Consider the following 19,761-nt stretch of genomic DNA (forward strand, 5'->3'; position numbering starts at 1 on the left):
GAGGAGCATGTGCCAGGAAATGTCGCCAGTCCACATGGTGGTACCCGCATTGTGGGGTCAACCAGGGTCCAAGTGCTTGTATGTTCTGTGCCTTGGGAAACGAGCTTCCTTTCCAACCTATCAGCCATGTCTTCAACACAGAAGTGTACAGCACTTCCTGCTAATGCCTGAGATGCAAGATCTGGGGTAACCAGCCTGGGATCCCAACCCTAACTATTCAGAGAACTTCAAGAGATTCCTCTTGTCTGCCTTCAAAGGACAAAGACTGATGATTGTCCTATAAATTTTTTTCTCCTCTTGTTCTTTGATAAAAGAACTTCTAAATTTTGGCTGGACATGGATGGATTCTGAGTAAAACTATAGTTCGCAGCCTCCCTTGTGGATAGGTGTACAATGGCAGGAAATGATGTGTGCAGCATCTAGGAACTGTGCTTGAAGGAAGGGGGCATGTTCTTTTCCTTTTTCTGTTCTCTGCTCCTAGTAGGATGTGATGGCAGGAGCTTGAGCAGCCATCTTGAGTCACATGGTATAAGCCACATGCTCAACAAGACAGAAGGTCCTTGACATGGTAGAGTGAAATATCAGCTCCAGATTGACACATCTGTGTTTCCTTTTTATGAATAATAATATAATTTTTACTATTAAGCCACTGTTATTTTGAAGTTTTGGCCACCTCAGCAGAATCTATTCCTAACTCATTTGGCTCCTCTCTTTAGCTAAACCCTCAGATCTCTCCAAGGTAAACTAAAAGCCCACATTATTTTCTAGAACAACCTCTCAGAAAGTCATCTTGACTGGGAACAAGTTAGCATCTGGTGACCCCACTGGACTGTCTCTCGTGATGACCATCTGCCTCCTTTATCTGGACCCTCTCTTACCCAAAGAGAGCAGGAGGTGGGAGCTGCCTGAACAATCATCCACACCCCCGTGATGAGCCTGGGTGGTCTAGTCTGAGTGCCCATATGTTTTCTCACTCTTTGCCCCAGATAACCATTCCCTGAGTTGCCAGACTTTTGGTATTATGTGTTCATTTGGCTCTATTCCCATTTGCTATTAGTGTCCTCCCCACATGAACCATCCAATTTGTTCATTAGTATATGTGCACCATCTATTCTGACGGGCTGCAGTCTGATGTGGTTCTGATTCAACATCACACAACCTGGAAATTAACAGAGATGCTCCAATCCACTACTGTCACCCTGCTCGTCTACTCCGTGTTTAAATCTGCAGTACCAAGGCTAGTAATTCAAAGGAAGGCAAAACTTGAGCTGTGTCACCCACAGATACTCGCTGAGCTGGGTGACCCTAGGTCATTGGTCGTTGGCTAGAATGTGGTTCACAGGGAGGAACTAATGAATGAAATACACATGCAACCCATGTGTACATCACCACACATAACCCGTTGTGATGAATCTTTCTCCCTCTCTGTTTATAAGATACATGAATAATAGAAGTACATTAATTATATTTCATAAAGGTAAAACTCTGCATATGTACAAGTGTTTGATTGTAAACCCTTTATTTATACCTTTATCCTAGCAGTTATCAGTGCCTGAAATTAGAGTCTGAGGCATATGCTTCTCTTCTGCTTCTCACTGCAGATGTTTGTGGCACGTCTGCATTCCCCCAGTACTTAGCTTAGGGCAGCAGTTAAGGAAGAGCAAATGCTTTGGAGTCAGACAGCCTTGATTTTGAATCTTGAATCACTGTGGACTCTGAACAAAATACTTAATCTTACCAAAGCTCAATTTCCCTACTCAAAAAATAGGGATTATAATACATACCTCCTAGACTGTGGTGAGGTTTAAATTAAATAGTACACAAAGCTGTCAGCAAATGGAACCTGTAATTAAATCTCAGGGGCACAGGTATCAAGTGTTCAAGAAATAGTTGATCAAATGGAGTTTTCGAGAAGCAAAACTCCATCTCCCTAATCTAGAGATTTATCTGTACATCACCAGGTCCCCTCTCTAAGACATTCAGGGATTTATTATTTATTCTGTCCAAAAGTATTAAGCTTACCCTATGTATCAGGCAGTGAAAGAGAACCGAGGGATGCTGAGATAAGTGTGACACAGCCCTTGTCATCGAGGTGCTTACAATCTAGTAGGGGACAGACAGGCAAACCGATAAGTCCCACATGGTTATAAATCCTATGCTAGAAGCGCTATAGAATTTAGTGAGTGCCCGAGGAAGGGAGGTAGCTCTAGTTGGGTGGTCATGATATAAAGAGAGCAAAGTCACAAAAGGCTTTGAGGCAGAAGAGATTTCTAAATTGGGCCTTGAAAAGTAAGTCAGTATTTGTCAGCCAGACCACCCTCAGCACAAGCAACCATGGGAGCAGAGGCAATGGGGAGAAGTGCATCAGGTTGGCTTAGGGGGAGACGACAGATAATTGTCCCTGGCTGAGGGACAGTGGAGGACCAAAGACCAGGGTGCAGGATGGAGTTGGAAATGGAGCATGGCCAGCTGGGAAGTTTAGTCCTTATACTACAAATGGTTAGGAGCTCACTCAACAAATGTGTCACCACCCAAAAGAGATGGGCCAAGTTACTCAGAGAAGGGCCTGGAACACCTATAGCAACCAGGTTTCCCAATGTCTGGAGACAGTGGAGCAGTTGTGTTCACCCATCCAAGTCGTAAGGCCCTTGTCTCCTACATCCTCTGGCGTTCCCCCCAATATCCTCCCGCACACCAGGCCCTCCCCACCCTCAGCAAATAGCTTCCACCTGCTGTTTCTGCTTCCTCACAAGTCCGTTCTCTGCTAGATGATGGTTCATTATCTAATTTTTTTAAATCCCAGATATCCAAATCAATCAATCAATACAATAAAAATAAAAATAAAAAATAAAATCTCAGATAACAGTACATATCAGTTTCTTCTTCATTCCAAGCTATATAGTTGCATTTAAACTAGGACTTTGTAGGTAATACTTTAAATCAAATGGATAAAAACCCTAATGATAGAGTGTCAAGCACTCTGACACTTTTGTGAAGAGAAGAGTTTGCACAAGAAAGTGACATTTTGCCACCAATTGTGGGTGTAGAGTCAATTGCTTTCTTAGAGTATATTGCCAACAAAAAGGTTTTCAGAAAAAAATAATTGAGGGGCACCTGATTGGCTCAATGGTTGAGTGTCTGCCTTTGGCTCAGGTTGTGATCCTGGGATCCTGGGATGGAGTCCCACATCAGGCTCCCCACAGGGAGCCAGGGGACCTGCTTCTCCCTCTGCCTATGTCTCTGCCTCTCTCTGTGTGTGTCTCTCATGAATAAATAAATAAAATCTTGTTTAAAAAGAAAAAATAATAATTGGCTTGTACAAAGGCTGAGAAAAATTATAAGCACAGTGACATACACTTTTGACCCTATCCCTGTGACTGGCACGTGGCAGCTGAGTCACAAATGAGGAAAGGGAAGTAGGCGAGGAGGAAGGAAGGGAAGAAGGGAAGGAAGAAGAGTGAATCCCTAATCTTTTTTTATAGGGCTCCTGGCATGGATGCTGGTGGCTAAAAACAGACACTTTTCCAACTCCTGAGGGGGACAGAACAAGGTACATAGATATCAACTTTATTGCCACGAACAGTGTTACCCTAAATTTTGAAATATCTGAGTGTACGAAAGGCTCACGTTGCATGCTTTTTATTGGATGCATAGATCTATGTTTATAGAAAGTTCTAATGGTTGCCAAGACAGATTGCAAAAGCGATTCCATATTTTCAGAGATGCTGATATGTCCTGCTGTGTTCTCATAAAGTTTTCAATACCGGCTGTAAGGCAGATTATGATACTAATGTCTCCCTTGGGATCCAGCCATCGCAGCTCTTTGGTAAACGTCCTAGAGTTCGGGTGAACGCACCAAAGAGCTGTCACTCGGGGACACGAGCGCAGCATGAAGACTTCAGGAGCAGAGGCAGGCTCTTGGGAAACGTTTCTTCGGGCTCTGGCTTCCCGGCCGCTCACCATGTGTTCTCTCCCCAGCTCTGAGGTTGGTGTGGTTGCGACCCCTTCCTCACAGGTGCACCGTGATTTTGGAAAGACAACGACAAAGTCATGGGAATGATGGTGTCACTGTTAAGGGGGCCTTCAGCCGGTAATACTCTAATAAGAAATGATGCTTAAACCCTTTAAACCGAATTTTTTTTTAGGGAAGCACCTCCAAGTGCTTGAAAGGGAAGCATCACGGTTTGAGGGGCAGATATGAAAAATAAAAGACTCCCCCTCTTACATCACAATGACGGGGATCCGACCCGACCCAAGGCCCCGGTGAGCGCAGCGCAGCGCCCCCGCCGAGATGTAACAGGAACCGGCACCTGCTGGTCCCAGGGAACTGTACCTGCTGGTCCTCAGGGAACTGGCACCTGCTGGTCCTCAGGGAACTGGCACCTGCTCGACCTCAAGAAACGTATTACAATTACCTTTCGGCTGCAAATTATTGTTCCCTTCTGTCCTCTGCCTCCTCCAAGAGGTCCAGGTGGCCCATGACTTCTAAAGATGCTCTGTGAAGGTGCACAACCTCTTCCGAGATAATAGGAAACAAATTGTAACTATTCGGGGAAGATGGTTTTGCACCGATCTGTTAGGCAAGGCTGCCGTGCGTGTCGGTGAGAGCGTGGGGTGATGGAAACGCTCACACATTTCTGGCGCAAGTGCAAAGACGGATGGCCTTGCTGGAAAACAGCTTGGTGGTATTTACCCAAAGTTTAAGGAAATGTACAGCTTGATTCAGCAGCTGCTCCACTTCTAGAAAGTTATGGCCTTTTGCAAGTACTTCGCTCATAGGTGAAATGGGGTCTGTTAGCTGCCCTTAGGGAAGCACTGTTAAAACAGCAAGAGAGTCAAAGCATCCTAAGTGTCTGCCGCTAGGGGAGGTGCCAAGTGGTATGCCCACAAGGGGGAAAGAAAAAGCTGTAATGACCAAGGAGGTGCCATATGAGCTCAGATGGAATCAGAGGCAGACACACGTGTAGGTGGACCAAACAGGGCATAGAGAGAGTGTGCAGTACATACGTGGTGTGGTGGGTCCGGAGCAGGTGTATCAGGGCAGCCGTCCTGCAACGCCGTCCCTGGCCCTCCCCTGAATCTGCCCAGGACACGAGTGCACTCAGTGGCCAACCATCTAGTTCACAGAGCTCATCCCCTTAGAAACCCAGCTCTGTCTTGGATTCCCTGAAAAGCCAGCCTGTCTGTTGGTGTTTGTGACGATGAAATGTCCCCAGTGGATACTTCAGATCCACACATGGCTCTCCATCACCCTTTAGCCCACCGGAGAACCCCCAACCCATGTGAATGGCTGCTGTCAATGTCCTGGCACCTGCTGCTCTGTCCAGCCACCTTTAAGCTTCCAGAAGCAAGGCACAGTCTAAGCAAACCATGTCAGGGCTGGTGTGGGTTGCGGAAGTACCCAGGCTCTGGGACTTGGAGTCTGGCCATGTCTGAAAATCTGAAGTTGTGGGTTTGGGTGTTTGTTGGCAGGAGGAAAAGAGCCAGCAGGGAGGAAGGTTTGTGCCCTGGGTTCCAGCCAGAGGAACCAAGGAAGACTCTGGGGTGAGACCCTGAGCCATGTCTCCCCATTTCTCCCTGAGCGCAAAGTGGCTCCAGCACAGGGAGAGCTGAAGGAGGCCTGCTAGCTTCTAAAATCTATGGAAGCTCCAGTAATAAGTGTCCAGAACAATCAGAGGGGTAGAACTTAGAGTCCCCAGGAATCAGCATTCTCAAGTGCCTTGGTGGGAAACAGACACCAAAAAAGGACCCCGAGGGCTGTGTGTAAAACCGTAGGAAACATACCGGCTCATAAAATCAGGACACTTGGACAGGAGGGCACAGGTGCCCCTGCTATGCAGCCTGAAGCAAAGGTTCACCAGCAGGAGAAGCCTAAGGAATTTTGGGTTACCAAAGCAGACAGATTGCCTGCTTCAACTTGCAGGAATCAGGATTACTGAAAACAGGACGGAAAGTCTTTTATCCTTCAAGAGGACGGTTCCCAAGAAGTGGTGCAGAGCATGCTGTGGTTCATGCCTTCCTTCCCCACCAAGTCCAGTCTTGCCAAAGAGGAGGTTTGCTGGGACCAGGGAGATGCCGGCCCTCCCCAGTGTCAGCTGCTCCTAAAAACGTTTTCTTGTCTTGGCTACAGACACCTATCAGGATGTACCCAGAGCCTCTGTCTACTATGCCAACAGAATATAATACCTGACAAGAGGAAATAAATCTGATTATCCAAAGCAGAAGCCAAAACCAGAAGGGTGGTTGCAGGTTCCAGCGGTGAATAAATCCAAGGCTGTTCTTTTGCAACAGACAGCCTGGATGTTTAAGAGGAAGTGAGAAGTCACTCAAGACCACTTCTCTAGCCTCCAAACTGGTCTCTCTGATCATCTCTTCTCTGCCCCAGGCAGTAGGGTTACCTTTCCCAAAAGCCCACTTTGATTGTTAATAAAATAAAGTGGTTCTTCAGGCATCATATATGATCCAAGACTCTTAGCTTGGCTTTTACAATTGTCTGAGTTGAAGCAGTATTTCCAGGACTACCTCCAGCTAAACTCAATAAACTCAAGGCCAGCAGGTTGACTCATCTGTTCTCCAAAGAAAAAAAAGAAAAAAGAAAAAAAAAAAAAACTTCCTTTCCACCTTTGTGCTTGCTGCTTGGCACCCACCCCACATCCATCACCATTTATTACCATCTTTCAAGATCCAACTCAACACCACCTCCTCCAGGAAGACCTCCTAATTCTCCCAGCCTTCAGTGCTCTCTCTGTCTTCGGAACTTCTGCAGGCCCCATTGTCTCTGCTCCTTGTGGGATTCTTCTCATGTGGCCTTGTACTGCAACTGCTTTCTAAATGGGCTGTACTCTCTTCAGGAGTTAGTGGTTTTGGGGATTTTCTGCACCAAGAATTTCCTGATATCTCTCAGTACTTAGCATTACCTTTCACATGTAATATTGACTCACGGCATTTAGATTAGAAGAGGCCTGCTATGGACTGAATTGCATCTCTACCCCCCACAAAAATTCATATGTTGAAGCCCTACCCCCCAATGTGATGGTATTTGGAGGTGAGGCTTTGGGGAAATAATTATGTTCAGATGAGATGGTGAGAATAGGGTTCTCATGATTGGATGAGTGCCCTTACAAGAAAAGAGACAGTTTTTGTTTGCTTGTTTGTTATCCAGTTGGCCAAGTTTTGTCTTTTGTTTGGACAGTTTCAGCCTTTTGCATTTAAAGAAATTGGTGTAAGAAAGAACTTGTGCCATTTTGTTATTTGTTTTCTACCTTCTTAAAGTCTCTCATTTTCTCCATTACTGCTTTGTTTTTGTGTTCAGTTGATTTTTTTAGTGAACCCGATTCGCTTCTCATTTTTTTTTTTGCATGTGTTTGTGGAATGCTTTATTTATAGTTATCACAGGAGTTACAATTAGCAGCCTAAATTCCTAACAATCTAGTTTGAATTGATACCAACTTCACTTCGGTAGGATGCAAAACCTCTGCTCCTATAAAGCCCTGTTCTCATTTTATGTCACTGATGTCACAAATTACCTTTTTATATATTGTGTGCCCCATAACATAGGTACGTATCATTATTTGAACCCATTTATCTCTTAATTCATGTAGGAGATAAAAAAAATAGAGTTAGGAAACCAAACAGAAACAAAAACAAAACTCTATCTTCAAACTCCTCTCTCTCTCTCTCTCTCTTTCTCCCTCCTGTGTGTGGACACAAGAGAGAAGCCAGCCATCTGCAAGCCAGGAAGAGAGCTCTGATCAGACCCTGCCATGCTGGCACCCTGGTCTCAGACTGTGCCTTCCAGAACCGTAAGAAAAGAAGTTCCTGTTGTTTAAGCCACACAGCCTGTGCTACTTCGCTAGGGCAGCCTGAGCTGGCTAAGACAGGGCTCTAAGTGGTCCTCTGAGCTGGCCTTCTTATTTTACACAGTGATCCAAAGGGATACAGAGCCGAGCAGGGGTCAAAACACAGCCAGGCCCCCAGCCCCCAGCTCTAGCAAGTATAACAAGCTTGCCAAATATCACAGAATGAAAGAAAAGGCCCAGAGCAATAAGTATATTTTTCTTAAACATGTCTGTACCTTTAAACTCTTTTTATCATAGCTTTGAAATAACAAACCGAAGGTCCAAGGGGAACCTCCTGCAAGGTCTGAAATTGAGAATTTGGCTTAGGAGGCTGCCAGGGATGAGGAGAGAAAGAGAGAGGCCTACCTATTTGGTTATAATAATATTATAATTACAGAGTGTGAGTTATGCAAAGGAGAACAGACGGCAGGATTCACCACCTCAAGAGATTTCTTGTACCTGCACAAACTGAAGCATTTCAGAGCTTGGCTTTCTGTTACTCGCACTACATTCCACTCTTAGAGTGTTTTACAGCTCACAAAGGGCTTCCTCTTACGTAGTCTCCTGCAGCCTAGGCCACAACCAGCACAGGAATTAGCATCTCTGTGGAGCCAATTACCTCCTCAAGCCTTAATTTCCATAAGTGACCTGAGCAAAGTCACACAGCTGCTGAGGGTTGGAGCTGAGACCGGAATATTGTGTGTGTGTGTGTGTGTGTGTGTGTGTGAGAGAGAGAGAGAGAGAGAGAGTTGGGGTGGGCTTGACCCCACTTCACTACACACTCCAGGACTGCATTCTAAGAAGCCCACGAACATTCTCCATTCACTGGTAGCTGAAATAAAACTGAACTTTTAATGACAGACCCAAGTTTCAGCCCCAGCTCTGTCCCCAATTCATGACTGACCTGGGTGAATTACTTCGTCTCTCTAGTTGCCAGTTTCTTCAACCATGAAAGAAGTGTGTTGAATAGCTTTGTCTTTGATTCCCTTTCAATGCAGACAATCTGTGATTTTCAGAACTAAATAGGGTTAGATAAAAGAGTGGGCCAACTCGTTTCCACAAGATGCTGATCCCTGGACCAGGTCCCCAGGAGGAAGACATTATTCATGAGGCATCCTCCCCACACTCTTCATATGGAGGAGGGGGGGTGGGGACAAGACCTGCATCTGGTCTGAAAGCAAAGGAGCTGAAGCCTGTCCCATCGCTCTAGTTAAAAGATTCTGCGTTAGCCCTGCACACCAAAGTGGTCAACGTGGTTTGGAGGTAAATCAAAACCAAGTATGCAAGCGATCAAAAGCTTTACTCCACGGAGACCTACAAAAGGCACATTTCCCAGACACTCTTCCCTATGGAATGTAAGATCTTCTGATATCTTGTCTAATTTAGACCCCAAACTCTAGTAAGTTTAGGCCAGAAACAGTCCTGGATTTAATAAATACCCAAATCATAGTAAATCAGAAAGCAATGTTTACAGCACTGAAAATCTCTTTATTATGGCAGCATCTATAGGTCTTAACTGTATTTTTACTAATAAAATACAAACAGTGCAAGAGTTTAGTGTATCATTCCACGAGTTTTTCATCTTCAACACAGACTATTTTTAATCACATTCAAAAAAATGTTGTTAAAGGCTCCATGTCTTTGGGGAAACAGAACATCCATCAAGAGAGAATTTAAAGCATGTTTTCAACAAGTAAGAAATAAAGTCATGGTCAAGAAAAGATGAGATTCAAAAAAAAATAACCTATACTAGGGCATACTAGCACTGGCTTTCGAATCCCACATTATGGGATTCTTATATTCTGTATTAACTCATATTTGCACATATTATAGAAATTTCAAGGAATCTCAACCAATAGATTTCTTCTGATCAGCAGATGTACAAAAAGAGGATAACCAGCTTTGCGCAGTGGCAGTATCGTGGCCAATGAGGTTTATCCGAGGTGCGATTATTGCTAATTGAAAAAGAGGGTAGCTGGAAAACATATTCATCAGAGGAAATACAATTTGCAACTAAGACAGAGCTTTCCAAATTTCTGCATTAGAGTGCCGCCTTCACGATTTTGTGCAGTTCCATTGTACTCACTCCAATATTATTTACTTAATACTTAACTTTAAGTTCATACTAAACCATGAAATCTGTGAAATGCCAAGTTCCGCACGTAAGTTATTTCTTCTCAAACACATTAAGCTATATCATAGCCATTAAAAATATTCAATTGATAGCCCCTTAAAATTCTAGATTATTCACTTGGACCAGGAGTTGATCCTGTAACTTTCAAAGTTTGTTGGCTGCCATTGGGTTTCGTCATTCATCGCCTTATGAAGTATTCAGTTAATATAGACACAAAATAATTAAGACACAAAACGCATATCATCCAGCTCCTGCCATGATAGTCATCATAGGGAAATAGGGATGGGAAGACAAACAGCAGAGTTAGAATTACAGCAAGCTGCTGCTGGCATAATAGAGACGTGTATAAGGCACCAGGAGAGCAGAAGAGAAAGCGCTCAATTCTGCTTCCTGGAGGAGGTGGCATCTGAGCTGGGGCACTTGTTAGCTGTGGAATGTTGAGAAATTACTCCAGCTCTCTGAACCATTCAGAGTGATAAGCAGTCGATGATCTCAGGTATCTAGAAGAGTGGCTCTCAAATTTATTGGTCTCAGGGCCCCTTTATGCTCTGAAAAATTGCTGAGCAGCCCAAAGAGCTAGTGATTTGTATCTATCAGTCCTGATTGTATTAGAATTTAAAGCTGAGAATTTTTAAGTTTTTGTTGTTCATTAAAAGAACAATGATAAGTGCACATTAACATAAATAGCATTTTTATTATCTTCCAAGACAAACAAAAAAGTCTACTAAGTGAAATAAGCCAGTTACACCAAGACAAATGCTGTGTGATTTCATTTATATGAGGCTCCTAGAGTAGTCACATTCACAGAGGCCGAAAGGAGGAGGGTATTGTGGGGTGCGGAGGGGGGGGCGGGGAGCGGCAAATGGGGAGTCATTATTTAATGGGTATAGAGTTTTAGTCACTCAGGATGAAAAGAGTTATACAGATTGCACAACAATGGGAATGCACTTAACACTTAACAGCACTGAACTATACACTTAAACATGGTTATGATGGTAAATTTTATGTTGTGTGTATTTTACCACAATTAAAAGTTTTTAAAAATTAAGTTGAGGGGGGATCCCTGGGTGGCACAGCGGTTTGGCGCCTGCCTTTGGCCCAGGGCGTGATCCTGGAGACCCAGGATCGAATCCCACGTCGGGCTCCGGGTGGATGGAACCTGCTTCTCCCTCTGCCTGTGTCTCTACCTCTCTCTCTCTCTCTCTGTGTGTGACTATCATAAATTAAACAACAACAACAAAAAAAACATTTAAAAAAATTAAGTTGAGGGACGCCGGGGTGGCTCAGTGGTTTAGCGCCACCTTCAGCTGAGGGTGTGATCCTGGAGACCCCGGATCGAGTCCCACACTGGGCTCCCTGCCTGAGTCTCTGCCTCTCTCGCTGTGTCTCTCACGAATAAGTAAATAAAATCTTTTTAAAAAATTAAGTTGAGTAATAGGAATAGTATGGTTTTACAGTTTTGTAGACCTAACGTTTCATTTTGTCTAACTTAGCACAGCTGGCTTCTCTTACCTGCTTCTGCATTCATCCTGTTGCAATATGTTGTTTTGGTTGAAGTATATGAAGAATATCCACCATTATGATTATGTGATTAAAAGGGAAGACATTAATAAAAAAAATTAAAAAAAAAAAAAAAGGGATCCCTGGGTGGCGCAGCGGTTTGGCGCCTGCCTTTGGCCCGGGGCGCGATCCTGGAGACCCGGGATCGAATCCCACGTCGGGCTCCCAGTGCATGGAGACTGCTTCTCCCTCTGCCTGTGTCTCTGCCTCTCTCTCTCTCTCTCTCTCTCTGTGACTATCATAAATAAATTTAAAAAAATTTTTTAAAAAAAGGAAGACATTTTGATAACTTTATTAGATAATTGTGCATCTTTTCCTTTGATACTACCCCAAAACTCAACAAGTGGTCATTTCTTAAAGGTTAGTTATAATGTGGAATCGGGAACTACTCAAATTAACTTTAATACTTGGTTATATTAAAATCCATTTTCTACCTTGCGCCTCACATAACTTTTTGACCCATGCATGATTTCTTCACATAGACTACTGGTTGTTGGGGGGGGATGTTAGTTCACTCTTCTAGATGTTGTCACATTTCATTTTACAATATCTAAAAAGTTACATGTGTTACTATCACCTCTGATGTCATCAGAAAAGTTTTTAAGTATTCTGAATTTATCAAGCTCATGGTGCTGAATACAAGTTTTCCAAAATTCCAATTTTCTCTTGAAAGCTTACGTTTGTTATTTATTGGCCATACATACTATCAAGTGACTTCCTTGGCATAATAAATGTATTTTGTTTGTTCTCATAAAAAGATCTACTAAATCTGCCATGTCTAAATATCCACAGGGTGTGTGTTATTCTTGCAGGTGAAAATGGAACTCCAAGAAAGAAGTGACTATTCAGCTCCAGCTCAAAATATGTCACATGAGCTTTTCCTCAAGAAGATTGTACCTCAGTGTGCAGAAGCTCTCCTGTCCCATATTGTCACACAGAATTATAAAAAGATGTATACTTAAAGGTCAGGTTTTAATAAAATGAATAACTTTTACACCTTCATCAGGGGTGTTCCTAAATAAAACTGGCTTTCTTTCCCTTCTGTAAGTAAGTACATGGTGGTGAAACACACAATGACCACTGGCACAATTTGATGTCTGGCCTTGATTTATGCTAAGGAGCCAGCAGATTTACCCGTCATTGCTTTTGCACCTTCCGTGTAAATGCCAGCACAGTGAAAAAGGCATGAAACATCTTTCTCTTAGTATGAAACACTTTGATCTTGTGAATTCCCCGGAAGCAGTCTATGGGCCATGCCTTGAAAGCCTCTGATCTAGAGGTCTTTTCTTTTTTAATCTTCATATTTAGGTATTATACCAGAAATGTTCCTGCTCCTAAGTATAAATTAAGATTGAGAAAACAAATAAAGACCAAATGAAGTATTGTAATGCTTGAATTTTTTTCTGAATGGGGTTCTGGACCTAAGACACCCTAGCATGGTACCTTCAATACTAAAGAGAAAATTCAAGCGGGTGCTATATTAGGCAGAACAAGAAAACAAAAATTATCCAAGCAGGTTACTCTGAGAGACATCTCTAAGGGGGTTTATGGTTTCTAAATGTTTATTTTCTCTTTTAAAAAAATGATATTTTTCTTCCAAAAAACCTGAAGGAAGGAAACCCCCTCATTGTTATCCATATTATTTTTCTATTTAAATTCAAAATATTATTCCTTAATTGGGGAAACAGTCATGGCTTTCACAAGCAGTGACAAGAGAAACTTTTCTTAAAACAGAACGATTTTTTCAACCTCAAAATATATACAAACTGCTGGATTTCAAGGAACAAAATTATTGGAAGTTCACTACATTTGTCGTATTTCAGGCTAAGTGTGTAAATAATAAAGGTCTAACTCAAAAAAAAAAAACAAGGCTGATAATTCCATGGTGACCAGCCAGACTCCCATTCCCATCATTTATTCATATGTTGATAGACTTCCCCAGGAAGCCTGGGAAAATAACAGAAGTAACTCAACTTTACCCAAGAGAAAAGGCTTCATTTTTCCTTGGCAGATTCATTCCTAATCACATAGCAGGGAACCATTATTAACATCTGGATATTCAAAAAGAGCCACTGAATTATTATAAAAATGTTTCAAATCATCAGCCTAAAACTCAAATGATCTACAATGTGCATGATGCTTTTTTTTCCCCCTTTAGTCAAGAAGATAAATGGAGAAATTCTTTATATTTCAACTTCCATTACACATTTGTTTTTAATCTGGGGGAAATTCATGTCTGCCTACTGTACCTCCATATCAAAGACTGATATGTCAACATTAGCTTCTGCTCCTCTCACCATGAATTTCTTTTAAGAATACAATATTTTTAGGAGTGAGATTACTGCAAAAATCAGTCGGTCCCAAACAGTTATAAGTCAGATACTAATACTGAGTTCAATTCTTCTTTAGTGTAGTTATGTGCTGTTAGATTGAACCACAATTAGGCATATCAGATGTTTTTATGTTTAACTAAAACATAAAACAGTTTTCCTCCTTTAAACAGTTTCTAAAAATTAATTGTCATGACTTGTCATAGACACACACACACACACACACACACACACATTATAATATTCTTTGCAAAACCTTCAGATCTCAACCTGGGGAGCTACTAATCCTGTAGTCAGTAGCCCTAGATAAACATAAGATACTCGTCTATTTAAAACTCTCTGGTGGCTTCCCATTCCTCTCAGATCACTATATAAAGTCCCACTGTGGCCCACAAAGTTCTGCTTCAGCTTCATCAAAAGAGAGTCAGCCAAGGTGGAAAAAAAAAGTGTTTTGGGAACCCCCCAGCAAGGACAAGGAACAGGTTAAAATCTGTGCAAGCAACCTCTAGTCAGGCAAGGCCTATTCCAGACCTTTTGCCCTAGTAGTGGGTACTGACTTTCCACCACTCTGCTCTCCCTGTCTGCATGACAAGCCTCTTCATCACCCACCCCAACCCCTGCCCCGGCCTCCTTTTCCACCAATTGCCCATCCCTAGCCTCCCTGAGCTAGGCTCTGCCCCAATTGGTCTTCATGTCTGTTTTTCCCAACCAAATCCTACTCAACTGTCAAAAAGTCTCAGGAAAAGAGTCAGTAAAGAAATCTTGCCAAGTTCTGCCTCATACAGACTCACAGGCCCTGTAGCCTTCCTCTGCAGGCCTCCTCACACTGACCACACAGCAGATAAGTAGCCGTTGAGGTCGTCTGTTTTTACAGGTCTGTCTCCCCACTAAGCCTCATAAAAGCAGAGACAGGGTCTGTTTGGCTAGCATAACTCCCCAAAGCCTACAAAAGAAAATATACATATATGCCCTCTGAAAGCATTCCTTCCTTGTGGGGCAAATTTCTTAATAAGAAGAAACTTCCCCTAAACCAAACTTGACATTGGGGTGAAAGCCAGTGAAGTGAATTCAAGGGGGCTTCTGAGGGGGAAATCTTGACAATCTGCTGGAGGTGAGGGAGAGAATGGGAGGAGGCTGAGGATTTTTAGGTAGGTCCCTCCCCTGACAGTTGTGTGGCCTGGTTCAACACAACAGACCGAGGCCCCAAAACCACCCATCTAATTATTTATAAGCTTAAAATCAATGGCTAATGAACAGTCAAGTGTAATACTTCCTATCCTCCTATCTTGAAAAATACACCTTCAAAGTAAACTGAAAGTCTGAGTAATGAAACATAGTGAAATATAGAGATTTTAACCAAGTTGGGTTTTCTGCACTCAGATTACCTACATTTAAAAATGCTTCAGTAGGAAATAATTATTTTCTTCGTTGTCTAAATACACACAACACACATAGAGTTTATATTTATTCATTAGGAAAGAATGGTGCCCGTTGTTTTGAAAAAAACAAAATAACTGGTTTCCAGGATGCTCAGAATCCAAGTCTATTGAACTATGAAACCAACATGTATACAAACAATATATGTACATGTTGTCCATGAAGAAATTGCTGTTCTCATTTAATTATTTTCCCCTTTTATACCTTTCCCCCAAAACAAGTCCTGCACCTTCTCCCCCTTGGGCAGTTTTCAACTCTGTCTTCCATCCTTGGAGTCTCCGTAGAGTGAAGGGTCTTCGAGTCTCAGAATCTATTAACTATGTCCTGCCTTATGATTACAATGATGTTTTGCAGATTGTCATGGAATAGGGCAGTTCTAAAAGTGACAAAGGACAGATACAACTAACACCAGTTGACCTTACTTTACAGAGTGAATGTGATCTAAGAGCATCGAGCTCCCAATGGCTTCCACTCCCCTTTGTTGTCCATTGTCTGTGAAGAGGTTGTCCACCTTCATTTCGGAGAGTGACTTCAATGAGGGCCTTTCATTTTACTCTTTGTCCTCCATTCTGTCAAATATTCACCATAATATTCATTCAAATGTCCCATAAAGAACTTTAATAGATGGTGTATAACTAAATATAAATAAAGGATCCGTGAATCCCTCTGAAAAGTGAAACAACCTGTCAACCTGAATGCAAATCTTACGCTGTACCTGTTTTGTCCAATTTTGATGGTCCCACATGGGATATAACCATACCACACCCCAGAACAAGGCTTATCCACACTTCTCTTTGCTGACCTGCTACTCCACTTACTACTTTTTTTGTGTGAAGACAAAAAACACACCAGAAATGAACTTGAAAGAATCAGAAATCCCAATTGTTGAACTGAGAACAATGATTAAGGCATCATAAGTAATTGCTTTGAATGCCAAGATGTCTCTGTAAGGGCTACCCATCCCAACAGGGCACCTGTTGCTTCTTTTCCTTCATAATTTCCCTCCTCTTTAAATTTTTCTAAAGTGACTTCTCAGGCTGGAACCTGCCACATCACCAGTAAGAGAAGGGAGGAGGAGAAAATTCCAAGGTGAAATGTATTAAACACAGACTTATTTTTCACCTTCTCCTTTTGGCTCCGCCTCCAGCAGGACTAATGATTCCAGGAAGTGAGAGCAATTAAATTTCACTTGGTGTAAAGTTGAAGAAATTGTCCCACGTGAAAAGAATGTTTCTTTGCCACATTCCATCAGTGGCAATAAACAGGCAGATTTCACTGGTTTTGATATAGTAGTGCGAGCTTTCACAAGGCTCAGGTTGATTTCATTTTAAAAAGTTGAATTTATGGGACAGAGGACTGGAAGGTTTGTACTGACATGTTTAAAACCCTCTTTTAAAAAGTGGCATATTGCATCGTTCCATTTAAGTGTTCACACCGCAGACTGAAACATAATCTGTTTACTGACAAAACAACTTTTTATTGCCCTGTGAATAATTTCCCATTGAAAAAGAAAACAATGTACAGTATTTTAGTGCTTTGTGAAACATCTGGAAATTTTTCTTCAGTTGCTAAAGCTATTAGGAATTTGCATCCACGTTCAAACTACTGATTTTTTAATTTAATGCAGAACAACTTCAAATATACTATTGAACAAACCTATAAGCAACAGCTTCCAGAAGCCCACCAAGGGCAGTCAGAGACAAAGCAACAAACTCATCACAAGGCAAATCTGGTTTCACCATGAGCCCGTTAGGGACGTTTTGCTTCTTTGTCCTCACTTTCCTGCACACCGTGTAAAGTGGATTGTATTAGGGTGACAGGCGATGCCAGATGCTCTAACAAATAAGCCCCAGTCTCAGTGGTTTGACATGGCGCAAGTGTTCTTCCTGCTCACCCAATAGTCCAACATGGTGTACCAAGCAGGCTGGCAGCTTTTACGTGGAAATGCAGGGACTTTATTTCCATCTCTGACTCTGCACCTTCCACAGGGAGCCTCGCAGCAAAGAGACAGAGCATGGACACAGGAGTGGTGCCCATTAGGCCTGCTCACATTCCATGGGCTAGAATTCAGTCGTGTGACCAAATTCATCACAAATGAGGCAGGAACCATACTCCCAGTCCCAGCAAGGAAAGAAAGGGGTTTGGCCAAGAGCCAGAGTCTGTAGATCACAGTCAGCAGGTTACCAAATTTTAAAAATTTCCCCCAAATTCTAACATGGTCAGTGCTCAGTATCCACGTATCCAACCCCTATGGTGGGCACTGTGTCACTCCCTCTACTAAGGGTCCTGGCAGTTTGCTGAAGGGACTGATGAGGCAGCAAAGCCACTGGGCTTCAGATGCTTTTTCCTGGTCTCAGCTCCAAAGCCTGTACCTTTATTTGTGAAAGTTGTGAAATGGGACTAACTAGTTATGGAGAAAAGGGCAGCACATTGACCAACCAGCTCTGGAAGTAAGTGCAAGCGTCAGTGTCAAAAATCCTCTTTGCATTCTATTCTGTTTTACTCTTCTCCCAAGGCTGTTATTTCTCCACAAGAGACCTTCTCTGCAAATTGAAGACTTAAGTGCTATTTACCAAAAAAAAGAAAAAAAAAAAAAGGCTTTCCACAATTGTTTACTTGCCTGTGTGTAGGTGCAACACTCAGACCTAAAGAGGATGCAGTCCTAGAAGCCAGGTTCCCTCAAGAACGTGCCCACCTAGAAAAGATAAATTAAAATAGGGTGCCAGAGTGGCTCAGTCGGTTAGGCGACTGCTTTTAGCTCAGGTCATGGTCTTGGGGTCCTGGGATCAAGCCCTGCATTGGGATCCCTCCTCAGTGGGAAGCCTGCTTTTCCCTCTCCCTCTCCCTCTGTGCTCTTCCTCTGCCTCAAATGAAAAATTATATCTTAAAAAAAAGATAAATTAAAATATAAATAACCGAAAGTTGTTTATAGATTTTTCCTTCCCCACTCTGTGTCTCCTCCTACACAGTCGAGGTGAGCAGCTCTTCTCTATGATGCCATCAGATACAATCCTACTTGATCGCCTTATAATTGAATATTTACCTGCCAGCCTCCTCCATTACCCTATAAACTCCCTGGAGTAAGGAACCTTCTATATGGTGCTCATCCCTCACACATACCACGGTCTCTGACTCCCAATAGGTGCTTTTTAAATGTGCCTGAAATGGGATCGAGTTGAATGTAAGTTAGAAAAAGATACGTTCCATAAGACAGTCAAAGAATCAAAGAGCTACTAGTGTTCAAAAGAGAGAACCATGCATCTGGCTCAAAGGGAGGGGGGGCAGGGACGGGGGGGACAATTTCCTGAAGCATTTGAAGTGGACTTTAAAGGAAGGGTAGAGTTTCAACAAGCAGAATTTCAGCAATGGCACTGCAGAGGAACAGCATACCTAAATGCTCAGAGGTGGAAAAGCAAAGAGGAGTCTGAGGAACAGCTAGTATTCCGGTTTATTGTGCGCGTAAAGTGTGTGAAGGGAGAGATAAGAGGCAGGAATGCAATGTGATTGTTCTAGAAAAGGCTGCGATTCTCAGGCTGGCACATTTCAATTTAATCCTGTGGCCAAGAGAGAGCTGGGGGAGGTCTGGGTACTAGGAGGATCAATCTGTCAAGAGGGGAAGGGATGGAGGATATGGACGAGAGGCAGAAGGAAGCACCTCTTGCAATAAGCTGCAGGTGAACAGGACCAGAGCCCTAGGTGAGGCAATGGACAGGAAGGACGGGGCAGGTGGAACTTGAGGGTTTGAGGCATGGGCAGAGGAAGGGCCCAGAGCTCTTAAAAATAGGCCAGATTCTAAGGAACGATGACGAGGCAGGAGTGCTGGGGGGATGACAATGCGACGCTGCCTCAAGAGGAACTTGAAGGGGGAATACTGATTTGGTGATTGAAGGGAAGGTGAAAAAATGGGTTTGAAATATTTTGAGCTTGAAGCACTTGGGAGAGACAGGGCAGGGTTTTGGGAAGGCAGGACAACCAAATGGAGCTAAGGAGGAGCTGGCAATGGAAAACTGTGAGGGCCAGGTGGGCCAGGTGGTAAGGGGGTGCCACTTGGCCCACACCTTGGATTCATGAAATTTCTCAAACTGAGTCTCAATGTTGCCTTTAAATGAGTTTATAGGTGGATGTGTTGGAATTTGTGTGGGTGTTGGAAATTTGATAAGTATACATTTGCAAACTACACCACAATCTTGTGACCCTATTGGGATGTCTATTCACTGTCCTAATATACACAGAGACTTTTAAAAAATATAAATGTCAAAAAAAATAAAATAAAATAGAAATGTCTTTTAAGGGATCCCCAGGTGGCGCAGCGGTTTGGCGCCTGCCTTTGGCCCGGGGCGTGATCCTGGAGACCCGGGATCGAATCCCATATCGGGCTCCCGGTGCATGGAGCCTGCTTCTCCCTCTGCCTGTGTCTCTGCCTCTCTGTCTGTCTCTGTGTGACTATCATGAATAAATAAAT

At 43.0% G+C, this 19,761-nt stretch overlaps 1 long non-coding RNA gene and 1 pseudogene across 1 annotated transcript; both read left to right on the plus strand.

Annotated features, from left to right (window-relative positions):
- The first annotated feature begins 5,639 nt into the window (after positions 1-5,639).
- LOC111098804 lies at positions 5,640-12,495 on the plus strand. The gene is made up of 3 exons (XR_005369565.1): positions 5,640-7,045; positions 7,712-7,802; positions 12,345-12,495. It is a non-coding gene; the product is annotated as an uncharacterized LOC111098804 (long non-coding RNA).
- LOC119867670 lies at positions 9,737-9,893 on the plus strand (annotated as a pseudogene).
- Positions 12,496-19,761: the final 7,266 nt, after the last annotated feature.

The sequence above is a fragment of the Canis lupus genome, chromosome 14, assembly GCF_011100685.1.
Source record: "Canis lupus familiaris isolate Mischka breed German Shepherd chromosome 14, alternate assembly UU_Cfam_GSD_1.0, whole genome shotgun sequence".
NCBI lineage: Eukaryota > Metazoa > Chordata > Mammalia > Carnivora > Canidae > Canis > Canis lupus.